This window comes from Misgurnus anguillicaudatus, chromosome 25 (assembly GCF_027580225.2).
Source record: "Misgurnus anguillicaudatus chromosome 25, ASM2758022v2, whole genome shotgun sequence".
Classification (NCBI taxonomy): Eukaryota; Metazoa; Chordata; class Actinopteri; order Cypriniformes; family Cobitidae; genus Misgurnus; species Misgurnus anguillicaudatus.
The window spans coordinates 15,334,496-15,349,130 of record NC_073361.2 but is presented as its reverse complement, the minus strand read 5'-3'; the positions used below and the strand labels follow the sequence as shown (position 1 = coordinate 15,349,130).

The 14,635-nt window shown below is 37.2% G+C and overlaps 1 protein-coding gene across 2 annotated transcripts in view; it reads left to right on the top strand.

Annotated features, from left to right (window-relative positions):
• Positions 1 to 6,600: 6,600 nt before the first annotated feature.
• tmem108 (transmembrane protein 108) overlaps positions 6,601 to 14,635 on the top strand; it is a 67,573-nt gene continuing 59,538 nt past the window's right edge. The window contains exons 1-2 of one of the 2 annotated variants that reach the window (XM_055181953.2): positions 6,601 to 6,993; positions 7,426 to 7,505. The gene's annotated coding sequence lies outside the window, so the exon portion shown is untranslated. Of the gene's footprint in view, positions 6,994 to 7,320; positions 7,506 to 14,635 lie in introns of those variants that run through there. The other variant, XM_055181954.2, reaches the window with a different exon arrangement.

Here is a 14,635-nt window from a genome sequence, read left to right as displayed (position 1 = left end):
TATACACCTTTGTGAGTAGATTAAGTCACTGCAGTCTGCTCACGCAATGTGGTGGCAGTAAAACTGTGGAATGAGACACGAGTGAAACGAGTTAGTTAACTCACTGATGTCTTGTTTTTCTGTCGAGTGTCAGAATAGGAATGCCAAAAAAGATGACCCTCATTCTAATAGTATACCGTCGTCGAAGACACCATTTGAAGATAAACGTAGGTGTTTATGGTTGCAATAAGCCCTTCAACGGACAGACTGGAGTGATGGAATAATCTGGAAATCTAATAAGATTATAAGAAAAGAAAATAATTAGAGAAGATATCCGGTGTTCTGTCGAAGTCTGATCCCTCTATGTGTTTCTTATAGCGTTTTCATTACATTAGGTTTATAATTTATTTAGAAAGATTAAAGATTTGAATGGGTTATACTGAAAAAGCAATAACATCACTGTTAGTTTTCTATTGTTTCTTTTTACCTTATATCTTGTCTTCTTCCTCTTTGTTCTAAAATTATTATGTTTACATACTTAATAAATATATAAATATAGCACGCACACATGATGTAAAGTGTTATTAATATATAAACAAGCCTATGCATATTAATTTGTATGTAAATATAATAGTTTTATAATAGTATTAGAGCAAACATGAAGGCTATAAATATAAGGAGGAAATAATTGAAAACTGGAAAATTATGAAATATTTAATAAATAGTATTATATAAAATACATGATAGTATTGATTAGTTTTTATATGTACTATAGAGATTCATACTGTAAAATAATTGATTTACAAATAAAAAATAATACATATACATTACATACATGCACACATATAAGTAGCCAAGCCATTTAAACTTTTAATTTATCTAAAAAATAAACGTAACATGATGAAGACACTGTAGGAAACGTTACACTAGAGAGAAATAGACTTTGACAGAACACCGGATCCATAAAAATCACAGTTTAATGCACTGCTACTGCAGAGCTGACACTTTCTGCCACCAGTTGGGCTCCGCCCACAAAAAAAGTCATCTCTGTTTTCAAACACACAAATGGTCTATTAGTACCTCAAAGCTACATATCTGTACCGAAATGGTACCATCCCAGTGACAACTTTTGTAAACAAATTTCTGTGTAGTGTAGAACAGTGGTTCCCAAACTTTTTCAGCGTGTGGCCCCCCTTGTGTACGGTGCATTCCTTCGTGGCCCCCCAAAGAAAATTTGTGACAAAAAAATGTTCAAAACTCAACATTTTAATAAAAAAAAACATTAAATTATATAAAAAAGTAGTGCTTTTGGTTAGTAGCCTTATTTTTTTTGGTTAAACTACACAGAATTGATTATAAATTAATGTATTTCATAAAATGTCATAAAACTGGGGCCTTCCTGGCACCATCTCGCGTCCCCCCCAGGGGGCCCCGGCCCACAGTTGTGGTGTAGAATGTGATGCAGTTTGCCAGAAATGGGTTTCATTGAGAAGTCTGGCAGTTTACATACAAGTTTTGACTTGAATGACACAAATATTACTAAAATTGTACAAAAACACCCTCCTAGAGCAACTTCTCCCAACCATCAAAGAACAGTATGATGGAGCACCTTGCCATAAGGCAAAAGTGATAACTAAGTGGCTTGGGGAATATAACACATTTTGGGTCCGTGGCCAGGAAACTCAATTGAGAACTTGTGCTCTGTCCTTAAGAGGCAGATGTACAAACAAAACCCCACAAATTCTGACAAACACCAAGCAATGATTATGCAAGGCCTGCCATTAGTCAGGATGTGGGCCAGAAGTTGATTGACAGCATGCCAGGGTGAATTGCAGAGGTATTGGAAAAGAAGGGTCAGCACTGCAAATATTGACTCTATGCATAAACTTAAAGGGGTGGTTCTGACTCATCAACACAGTTATAGAGTTGTTTCCTCATGCAAAATGTAGGCAAAGTGTCAAAAAGCAGTTGGGCGTGTTACAGAGTATTTTTGTGCTGAATTCCAGGGTTCGTACAAGTTTCGGAAAGTTTTTTTCGATAACGGGTCCACCTGACGTTTCAGGGGTTTCTATACGTATTACTTCTTTTTATGGGTACTTCCCCCGGAAAACCCCGCCCACCCATCAATCAGCGGGAGACGATAGAACTTACAAACATCACATTACGCGACACAGTTTTGTTTAATTTCAAATCTCAACAATGGCACGAATGAAGAAGTTTGTTTTTGGATGTAAGGAGAAGAAAGCCAGCCTTATGTATATGGTTTATTATCCAGGTAGCAGCAAAGTTTTGCGTGTGTGTTTGATGCACTGGATTTTTTATTGAAAAGTCCCAACCAGGTTATGAGTTGCATGTGAAGTAAGGCTTCTGTCTTATGTTGGAAATAGGCGCGTGCATATTATATAAATGACACGAACATGTAGTGAATCATAAGTTAAACCGTGTTGTATAGTGTTGCATGACTCGTACTCGCTCCTCCCGCGGTAGAAACTCCTCCTACTTCATTTTTTGCACGTTAGTAAAGCTAATCTTTCTTTTATAAATCTGATTAAACTAAAGACTCTTCGGAGATATAAAGGATGTAATAGTACTCTATAGGTACTCCAGAATGACATCAGAAATACAGAAACGGTGTGTTATGTGAGCTTTAATGGAATTGTCAATAAAAGCCTTTGACACTTGAAATTTGAAATGCTTGTAATTATACTTCACCATAGTAACATCTTTTAAAAAGATCTTAAAACACTGTGGGGTGGTTCTTCGGACAGGGATTAGCTTAAGCCATGACTAGGCCTTTTAGTTTAATTAGGAAATATAACTAGTTTTAACAAACATGCCTCACTAAAAACATTACTCGTGTGCATTTTGAGGCAAAACAAAGAGCACTGATGTATTTTAAGATATGTCAGTGCAAGTGGTTTTCAGTTTGGACTGCTCTTACATTTATTTTAGTCTAGGACTAGTCTAATCCCTGTCCATAATATTTGTGTCATTCTCAAAACTTTTGTCCATTGCTGTATATGGACCTTCAAGTGATTTACACTGGTCATGTGTAAACCACCCACCTTTAAGAGTCGGGTTAAATCGCAATTTCAAAAGCCATCGGATTACAAAAATGTTACCCCATTAGTCACAGAGGGAGAGAGATTATGGGGGAGGAAAAAGGGCTTTAAAATTCCTGTTTGTGGCTCGACGACTACTCTTATCTGTTGTCATTTTTGCCATTGTACTCCCACACTGAGTGTTTTTGACCTGACTAAATCAGTGGTCCTGCTCTTTCAGACCCAGCAATGAAACTACAGGTGCAGATAAGACCTCCCTACCTGTCTACAAGACAAATACCACTACTAGTTCAACCTAATGAGAGTAGGTCACCCTGCTGAGACCTCCATTTGATAGCAATGCCATGCCGCAGTTGTAATAAGAGGAAGAGTACTGTTTTGTGGGGGATGTAGGCTCTGGAAATATTCATGTATATCTAGGGTTTGTGCCGTAGCAATTGTATTCAAAAAGCAGTGCAACCGAATGGGCGTTTGTTCCTTCCTAAAAACAGTGTTGCAATCTTTTGTTTAAAGGGGACATTTCACTAGACACAGGGAACTCGGTGACACTCACTATCTCTTCCTCAGGTTAAGAAAAAGTGTCTTATGCCAATGAATGTCCATTCATAAGACGCAACACAACAGAGAATTTTGTCTCAATGGTTAAATGGGGATGATGTTGGTTTAAAGGGGACATTTCACAAGACTTTTTTAAGATGTCAAATAAATCGTTGGAGTCCCCAAAGTTGGTATGTGAGATTCTAGCTCAAAATATCATATATATAATTTATTATAAAATGTTAAAATTGCCACTTTGTACACTGTAAAAAAATTCCGTAGAAATTACAATGTTATTGCAGCTGGGTTGCCGGTAATTTACGGTAGATTTAAATTTATGTTAATTACTGGCAAGAGTTTATTCAAAGTTAAATAAATGTTAAATATTAACAAGTCTTTGTCTTTACAGAATAAAACTATACAATGGCAGCCTCATGCGGAGCATTCTGGGAACCAGAAATCATCATCAACCTTTTTCTGTTTTTTGCTTCAGATTTTGTTTCCCAGAATGTTTTGCTTCATGCTGTTTTTTAGTTTTACTCTGTAAAGACAAAGACTTGTAAATGTTTAATGTTCACAAAATGGTGCCAGTAAAAAACATAAATTTAAATCTACGGTAAGTTACCGGCAACCCAGCTGCAATTTCTACGGAATTTTTTTACAGGTGTGAGCAAAAATGTGCCGTTTTGGGCGTGTCCTTTAAAATGCAAATGAGCTGATCTCTGCACTAAAGGGTAGTGCCATGGTTGGATAGTGCAGATTAAAGGGTGGATATCCCCTTCTGACATCACAAGGGGAGCCAAATTTCAATTACCTATTTTTCACATGCTTGTAGATAATGGTTTACCAAAATGTAGTTACTGGTTTGATCTTTTTCACATTTTCTAGGTTGATAGAAGCAGGTACATGGAAAAAGTCTGGTATGTTCATGGTATGTCCCCTTCAAAGCATGCTCAAAAATGTTAAAAACTGCTCATTGGAAAATATAAATAAACTCATAAACACATAGACATAAAGTGGCAGTTTCCCGGACAGGGATTAGCTTAATCCAGGACTAGGCCTTAGTTTAATTAGGAAATATAACTAGTTTTAACAAACATGGCTTACAAAAAACATTACAGGCGTGCATTTTGAGGCAAAACAAAGGGCACTGGTGTATTTTAAGATATGTCAGTGCAAGTTGTTTTCAGTTTGGACAGCTCTTAAAAATGTTTTAGTCTAGGACTAGTCTAATCCCTGTCCGGGAAACCGCCCCCAAAATTTTTTTTAACCCATGGTTGGGTAAAATATGGGCAAACCCAAATTTTGGGTTATAAATAATCCTGTGATGGGTTGTTGAGTTGAAACTACCCAGTATTTTTTAGAGTGTGGGCAGTGGCGTGTTTACCCACCACGCAATTACGTGGGGCCTCGCTGGCTTGGGGGGCCCCCTACTGGCCACAAGGTGTGCGAAAGTATGGTACATTTATTCAGACTTAAATCTAAGATACGGATAAAGCACACGCGAGCGAGAGATGTGTGAGTATGCACGCAGAATAATATTTGCGCGCATCCACGCGAGGGCACATATTCTGTAGGCTACTTTCATGAGCGAAAATCTACGGGAAAGCGCACCTCTGCTCAGCGCTCACAAATGCAGCCACACAAGTACTGGAATGAGCGCTCCCTCGACTCTCTCTGTGCTCTCGTAACTGCACAACATTCACTAGATGGTCAAGTTTACTTGAAAGACTTTGGGCTTCACACCTGTGATTGGAGGTTTGGTTTGATCAGTGACAACCATCTTTTGTTCCACGCTCGCTCGTACAGGTATAAACATGATAAAGACACCAAACAGGGGCTTAAATCACATTGAAAATACATAAATCATATTCTGTATCTCATCATTGTCATTAAAATCTCATCTTTAGTGTATGTCTAGTCTATATGCTTGTTGTATCTCACAGTAAGTTTGTTTTTGCAATATGAACATGAGAGTTATGTGATTCCCATAAATTCAAGCAATAACCAACTTACAATATTGTTTGCTGGTGTTTGTTAGTTCAGTTTGTTAGATCAGTCTGAAATATAATGCTTTCTCTGTTTCCTCGTTTAGTTTGTTTAGAAAGATGTCAGACACTGAAGTTGCAGTATTAATTACATTGTTTTAAATACATCCGATAAGACATTTGCAAGCAAAAGATATATCTGAGAGGGGCGTGAAACATTTTTTTTCAACCAAGGATTTTTGTCATACCAAACTAACAATTTAGTGTTATTTTAATACAAAATAAAAACAGTTAATATATATCTCACTTAATTCTTTATACTGAATATTATTGTTGTGCAATTCAATTGAAAAACCTTGGGCAATGCTGGGGCATGGGGGGCCCGGTTCTTGGACTTTGCCTAGGGCCCCCAAAATGGTAAACACGCCACTGAGTGTGGGTTGTTTCAACGCATGGTCATATGGACTTTTTAAGTTAAATTACATTAGCTGTTGGGTTTGTACATATTACAACCATGAGTTTTTGGCTGTATAGTAGTTGTATAGTATTATAATGAAATTTGAATATGCTTGCAACATTTATAAATCCTATAGGATTAATCCTTCATTGTTTTACATTTAGTCATTTAGCAGATGCTTTTTTCCAAAGCGACTTACAAATTAACTGTTTTCAAGTCAATGTTGTGTGTTAACATTAGTGCTAGTTGCATGCAAACAATTATTGGTATTATTTTATTATGTAAAAATGTTTTCGTCACTATTGCATTATCCTAATGAATGTTACCTTACTGTAAAGTGTTGTCAAATTTTATTCTTGTTTTTAGAATATTTGTATTATTTTTTATTTAAAATATAATATCATGCATCAGTTATAAAGCATCATCATCAATTGCTCACATTAAATCAAGACCCTATAAAGTCTCACAGGCTGTACTTTGTTCCTTATTTGTTCTGTGCTCTTTTCCCATTTGTGTCGGTGATCTCGGGGTCATCCAATAACATGGCAATTCCAGTTAAACCAGTCCCATGTCAGAAAACCCCTCGCTAGCTGTTGCAGCAATAATGTGAGCTGAACTCATTAATATTCTGCGGCCGTCTTCAGTCTACGATCTCCCAACAGCCGATGCGCGGCATCATTTCATCTCTCCGCAGATCATCTAACAGCAGCAGCAGCCTGTTGCCCAGTCACGATGAACAGTCTGATGCGTTGACTATGCTCTAAACAGGCCGTCCTGTGTTTTTTTTTGGGGAGGTGGGGACTGGAGTCAGAGATTTGGGGAGGGATGAACTGACCGTTCCGCTCATGTGACGGTCCGATGCCGTGCGGTAAGCATGTGCGCGTTGCGCGTTTGACTCGGACCGGTGACTTGGCGGCTTTGACGAGCAGGTTCGCCTGGAAGAAAGAGGTTTTATAATCCACATCTCTAGGTAAACACCTTATTATGGATGTATTTTGTTGGCGTACAATTTGTAGCGCATCCGTGATTGAGCTGTTTTGGGGTCTGTAAAGATGACAGAAGTGTTGGTTGCATTGGATCGTTTTGAAATAGCCATGGATTGTTTGGTGCATATTTCTGTACATTGAGTCTTGTGTTAGCCTAATAACTGCTTGTGAATTAACATTTGCTTCATTCTGCATCATTCTCTCTCTCTCTCTCTCTCTCTCTCTCTCTCTCTCTCTCTCTCTCTCTCTCTCTCTCTCTCTCTCTCTCTCTCTCTCTCTCTCTCTCTGTGTGTGTGTCACACACACGAATCAAGCCGTTATTTATTATAAGCAGCAGCTCTACAGGAGAGTTGGGGACGCTTAACGCTATCACCATCCGTGAAAGATAACTGATCTCTGTCTGTTTTATCTGACAGGAGTCTTAAGGATATAAGGCAGATTAACATCATGCTATGCTACAGGGCTCTTTGATCGTTTCTCATCATATTATTATAAGGTAAGAGAAGCTTCAATGATTTTTCATCCTTCCTTCTGAACATTTGCCTTGGTAACTACCAGGGAACACACATACTGATAAAATGCATAGCTTGTAATGCACTGTAAATTGCTTTGGATTAAAGCATCTGCCAAACGCATAAATAATGTATCTCGGATCACATTCATTTTCACACACTCATCTAATAGCTGGATCAAATGTTTCTAGTTATTTAACAACAAATATCCTTTACTTTAGAGAGCATCAAACAACTTCATGTGCATCATCATCATTTATTTTTAATTCAATAATATTTTACAAATTACACTGTCAGAAAAAATGGTCACTGGGGCAGTACCCTTTAAAAATGTCCTAATTTACCTAGATACTGATATTTATACATTTTGTACCAATATGAACATTTGATGTACTAATATGTACTCTCTAGGAGCCAATGTGTACTTTTTTTAAAGGGTACCGCCCCAGTGACAGCTACTTTTTGACCATTTTTCTGAAAGTGTACCTTATGTAAAAAATGCAACTCTAAAGGATTTTAGGGGTATAAAGATCATAACTTTTATTTATTCATTTATGACTTTTATTTAAAGGTATTTAAATTCAAGATATTTGATCAGTATGTCATTCTCTTGGAATCGAACACATGAACAAATACTCTTGTGGTGCTTCACAATGCCATAGAAGAACCATTGGTAAAAATCGTTTATATTCAAAAACTCTTTTTGTTACACAAAATGATCTCTGTAGTGAAAAAGTTTCTATAAATTATAAAAAGTAAAAAAGAAAGTTCTTTTGGGAGGCAAAATGCAACATGATCTTACGGAAAGTCGTGCTATAGTCACGCAAAATTTGATTAATTTATTCGTGTCCATGGCACGAAATTCAGCTTTTTTTGTGCCTTGAGCATGAATGTCTTTTTCGTGACACTCTATAAATTTCTATAAATATAATTTTATTTTTTGTGTCATTTTATGTATTATTTTTTTTTCGAATATCTTTTTTGTGACGAATTTCTTATAAATAGTTTTTTATGTGCGTTGCACGACTTTTTTCGTGGCATTTTATGTATTGTTTTCTCATTGTTTTTTCCTATTGTCTTACCATTGTCGCTTGGGGTTAGATTTGGGGTTTGGAATAGGATGTACTTTTATGTATTGGTTTCTACATGTTTTTCTTCTGCTTTTAATACTATTCTCACCTGGAGTTGGGGTTAGGTGGGGTTTGGGTTAGGATGTCTAAAAATATAACAGAAAATGATTCCAACCCCAAGCGACAATGGTAAGAAAATAGGAAAAAAACTATGAGAAAACAATCCATAAAATGACACGAAAAAGAAAGTCGTGCAACGCACACGAAAAACTATTTATAGAAATGCGAGTGTCAAAAAAAAGACATTCGAGAAAACAAAAAAGAAAACAACACATGAAATGAAAAAGAAAGTCGTGCAATGCACATGAAAAACTATTTATAGAAATGCGAGTGTCAAAAAAAAGACATTTATGCTCAAAGCACGAAAAAAGCAGAATTTCGACACAAATAAAATTATCAAATTTTGCCTTTCTATAACACGAATTTCCATGAGATCAGTCTGCTAAAATGTTATTTTATGTCATTGCTGCGAAAAACCTTTATTTTTAAAAAATGCAGTCTTGAACAAGATCCACTAGTCGAGCTTGGGCCTTATGGGTTACAAAACAGAGTAAATGTTTCCTTTACTCTGGGGTTCGTTTGGCCTTGTTGTTCATTAACATTCAGTCCTGAATAAAAAGACGGCTTTCCTAAAGCTTTGGAAGGGACCTCTCCATAAAGATGCATCATTTGTGAGTGCCGACCCTTCTTTTTGTGTTGTTGATCTCACACAACAGTTACGTTGAGAAGTGGAGGGTCATTAAACGTTGGTCTCCAGGGTCAATTGTTTAAGGAATGTTAGTCAAAGTCTTTAACAGAACCCCCAACTAAATGCTTTGTTCTATAGGACAATTCCCCACTGGTTTATCCAATGAGGAGGCAGGGGGAGGAAACCGGGTCTTGGGTCAAGTGGCGAGACACTGACATATGTAGCTGACAACTTGTTCAATCAGGGTCACATGGTGGAGTGTTTTTTGAAAAGTGGCAGTGGACCTTTGATATATGGAGGGCATGGGGCGTCACCTTTACCATCTATTTGTTAAAAAGCTGTGGTGTGGCATCCTTATCTCTGGCTTTTTAACCTCTAAGCATAGCATTCTTAAAGGATTACCTTTAAGTGTCTGTGAAAAAAGACAGTCATGTTTGTTTTTGTGTATTGGGATCTTATGGATGAGAATATACTAAACACTGAGAGACAATATTTATTCAATTTAATCAATTTTTTGGGGTGGGTGGTCGCAATCGGTTTGTTTAAGCTACATTTAAACAAAAGTTTTTTGTTTTGTTTTTCTAATTTTATGTTTGAATGTAGCTTAAGTAGGTTGGTTGCGACCACTTACCTTAAAAATAGTAAGTAAAAAAGAGTAAGTTGAATGAATCATTTTTTTTCAGTGAGGGTATTACTTCATATCATAAACATTGGCCACCATTAGATTTGTTGACAGTATATAATTATTTCAAAGTCTATTTATTAGAATACTAGCAAAAAATTCAGGAAATGTGTATGTGGTGTTAAAGTGTCAAGTATTTGGTATAAGCTCCTCTTGTCTTTGAGCAATACCTTAATTAAATTAAAGCCTAATTTCTAATGACTTCAAGACTTAAGTCTCCTTAAAAGAGTTTAATAGTAAAACTAAATACTGACTTTTTGCCATTTTGTTCTGAAAATTGAGGTTTTTTTTCTACCCAGTCTCACAAAGTTTCGTGATATAGTCACATATTGTTTTGATTCTTTTTTCGTGCTATTATCACGAAATTTCGTGTATTTTCGTGATCGTATAACAAATTCCTGTTTTCGTGTGATTATCATTGGTTACTTGGCTGTTTTTTCTTATTTTTAAACCATTGTCGCTTCGGTTTAGGGTTAGATTTGGTGCTTGCATTAGAATGTCACTTTATATATTGATTTTTACTATTTTTTCTGATTTATTTTTTTATATGTCGCCTGGCGTTAGGGTTAGAGTTGGGTTTGGTTAGGGATGTAATTTTATGTAAATCCAACCCTAAACCGAAGCGACAATAGTAAGAAAATAGGACAAAGCAGTCGAGTAACCAATACGTGATAATCACACGAAAACAGGAATTCGTTATACGATCACGAAAAAACACGAAATTTCGTGATAATAGCACGAAAAAAGAATAAAAAAAAATACGTGACTATATAACGAAATTTCGTGAGACTGGGCTGTTTTTTTTACATTTTTACTAGATATTTCCTGTATTTTCTGTTTGTATCTTATTAAAGAAAAATACGGATGTCATTACTTTTATAAACTTTACTAAAACAACAAAGCTGGTGGTGGCCTAAGACTTTGCACATTTAATTTACATTACGCTATGAGTAGTATACATTGTTTTCAAAAACATAATTTTTATCCCTTGTTTTTGAGGGTGATTACGGATGATCCTCCGTGATCCCCTTGAATCGGGGTCATTTCGGAGTGACAGTAACCAGATCAGGACAACAGAATCGACTGTCTTCACCCTTTTGCTCACACCAAACATCATTCATGTGTCAATGTAATTGTCATAGCAACCTCAGGCTTCCTGTCGTCTTATAAAGTTACCAGAACCGGAAAACACGTCATCCCAGTTAAAAACAATACATGCATCTGGAAAAATCCTCAGTGTTGTTTAAGGTCAGGAGCTCTTTCAATCTTATCAGAGTATCCAGAAAGAAAAGACAATGCACACGTTTCCATTCTCCTCTCTCTTCCTTTTCCTCAACTATTCCTATTAAGCAAATACGATCCCATATGACCCCAAGGAGAGCGGTACAGCATGGTATAGTATGTGTCTCATGTCTTAATACTCAGTAGACCTCCATAAGTGTAACTCAGCAGACAAAAGGCAAAGCTTAAGGACCGAACAAGTGCAAGGGAAGAAAAACAACAAGGGTTTTATTTCCTGTATATGGTGATGTGCGCTACAAGTTTGACGCTGTGTTAGATGCTTCATAATTGTTGATTTTCCATGCTGGTTCAATATGGTTATTTTGGTTTGGTGTTGGTCAAGTATGGGCCAGCTGATGAAGCTGTGAGGAAATTTTGCTGGTTAAGTTAGTAGAGTTTGTTAGGGCTGTCACGATTATGAAATTTGGCTGACGGTTATTTGTCTATTAAATTGTGAGGACTATGACGATTAATTGCCTGTTTAGGGCTTTGCCGATTATGACGATTAATTGTCTGTTTTATTGCTTTGACATTTAATCAGGGTAACTGTTGTTCCCTGAGAAGGGAACGAGACGCTGTGTCTCCCTTGCCATACTTCTTGCGTCCCTGTAACGCCGTCTTCGGCAATATTTCCGATAGCAATATACTTCCTGGCTCTCGCGTCACCCTGTCTTTGTCGTTAAGCCTCACCATTGGTTGAATTTGATATACACATTCAGACGCACTTACCCCTGGAGGCGTCCCCAAAGTGTCACCGCAGTGACGCAGCGCGAGTTCCCTCGAAAAGGGAACTGTATCAATGTATCTTAAAAGGTAACACGATGTAACCTTGCTCTCTTGAAATGTGTCCCCACATTTAGTCCTTGAATTTGAGGATATTGGACCTGGAAAGTCCTTGAAAGGTCCTTGAATATGGTGTGGGAACCCTGTTTAATTCTCATAATTTTTTGTTTGTTCATGAAATAATTTTCACACATGATCCTACTTAGGTCATATTAGTACTGGACCACATGTCTGTAGTGGCTGCAAAAAAAAAAAATCCTTACAGATTAAGAATAGCATCTTTCACTTCCCTAAATTTGGAATTTCTGTTTTGGAAATGTATGTTTTACCTGGCAGTTCAAAGTTTTGCAGTAAAAATGTTGTTTTTTCCTACTTTATTGAAAGGCTATGGCTTTGATTTTTTTGCGTTACACTGTCAGTTAAGGAGCGCCATCTGATAGTCTCATTTATACAGGCACTGCAGCTCCCCCTTGTGTTTTTTAAAGAGATGTGCAATCATTGCGGTGATCTGAAATCATCGCGATGAGGTCAAACGATCGATTATTTAATCATTGTGACAGCCCTAGCTCGGTAAAACCGAAAAAAATGTGTGTATTTCCAACCTTTAATAAATGTTTTTCAAGGGCTTGATGACATGCCTGTCTGATAGTACACTTCCTCCCATTTCCTGTAAGAAACTGGTGATCGTATCAGCTCGAGCGCTTTCCCTTAGGAGAGATGTTAGTCTTTGGTCAGTAGAGCCGAACATCAACATTTATGGGAATTAAGGAGTGAAGAACAAAACAGGAGGAGACAGAAAGTCCATATCCAGAAACATTCAATATTTAGAGGTTCACTAGTTCACTATTAAATGGGAAACCTGTTAAAATGTATTCGCTTCCATTTCCATTTATTGATGATGACAGAATAAATGAATGATAAAATACCTCATACAAAGTTATCGTTTGGCATGTCAACTTTTCCTTTGTATGCCATATAGTAAACCATACAGTGTGAGAATGAGTATGAGTATGATACAATTTATTTTTTGGGTGAGTTAGCACCTTTGAAAGTCATATTATCTCTAAATGTTTTGCATCTAATGTGATTTAAAGGCTTTGAAATATTGACTGCTTATCATGCGCAAGGTAACGTCCGCCTACTTAGATTTCTTGATGCAGTTACATAGCGGGTGTCTTAAATTACCCAGAGGGCAACACTGATAGCGACAGCAGGTCTTCCCGTGTCCCCACTGGCAGAAAGGGCAGCTGAGGAGACAGACAGCCATTATGGCGATTAGTGTACGAGGAATGGATGAGGAAGATAAGAGGGAAAGCGGGTGGAGGAGAGGGCCAGTGGAGCGTGTATTGGGGAATTCCTGGCATTCCATGACTGCCGAACAATCTCTCAATCTCCGTTTCCTGATCCTGACTGGCCATACATCCGTGAACACGTTTTCATCCTTACAATAGTACCACGATACTATAGATAGTATACTGGCTTTTACATGATCTTTAGTAAAGCTAGGCTTCATATCAAGGGTTTTATTATTTGTTGGCCTCAGGCTGTCAGAGCGACTTGCTTGATCAAAGCACCTGAGATTTAGCAGTGCACCTCAGCATCGCTTGCTCCAAACCAAACAGTCACTTCAAACAAGGATTTAATAATGCAGTAATGCTGCCTGGTGGGTCTGTTTATTTTAACAAGCAATAACGTGTAAAATGTGGCTACTGTTATAATACGAATACTTGGAATATAGAAACACTGTTGAGTAAATTGCTTGTTTTTTGGGAACATGCGTTTGTAATGATCTGTCGGTGATCTGCTCAGTCAAGTGTAGTTGCAGAAATCCATCCTGAAGGTTTTCTTAAGTCTTACATCCCAGATTTGGCTCCGTCTGAATATCAAGCTTCCTTCATGACCTCAGTTAACCTCATGAAATCCCTGTTTTGTGCACATTTGCATGCCTTTGGAGATTTTCCTCTATATCAGACTTCCTCTTAAAATCTCCTTCAAAGTTCTGAAATGAAAATTAAACATCATGATACATAACATCTTAAAATGTAAACTGCAGGTAAAACCAGAAAAATTATTGCATTTTAAATCTTAAAGGGACATTCCACTTTTTAAAAAAAAAGTATTCTCCTTTTCCAGCTCCTCTAGAGTTAAACATTTGATTTTTATCGTTTTGGAATCCATTCAGCTGATCTCCAGGTCTGGCGCTACCACTTTTAGCATAGCTAAGCTTAGCACAATACATTGAATCTGATTAGACCATTAGCATCGCGCAAAAAAATAATCAAAAAATTTTGCTTTTTTTCTATTAAAAACTTGACGCTTCTGTAGTTACATCGTGTATTAAGACCAACAGAAAATTTAAATTTGCGATTTTCTAGGCAGATATGGCTAGGAACTATACTCTCATTCTGGCGTAATAATCAAGGACTTTGCTGCTGTAACATGGCTGCAGCAGGCGTAGTGATATTACGCACTACCCGAAAATAGTCCCCTGCCATTGAAAGTTAGGTCAAGGTCAAGGTTTCGGCTGCTGCGTAATAGCATTGCTCCCTC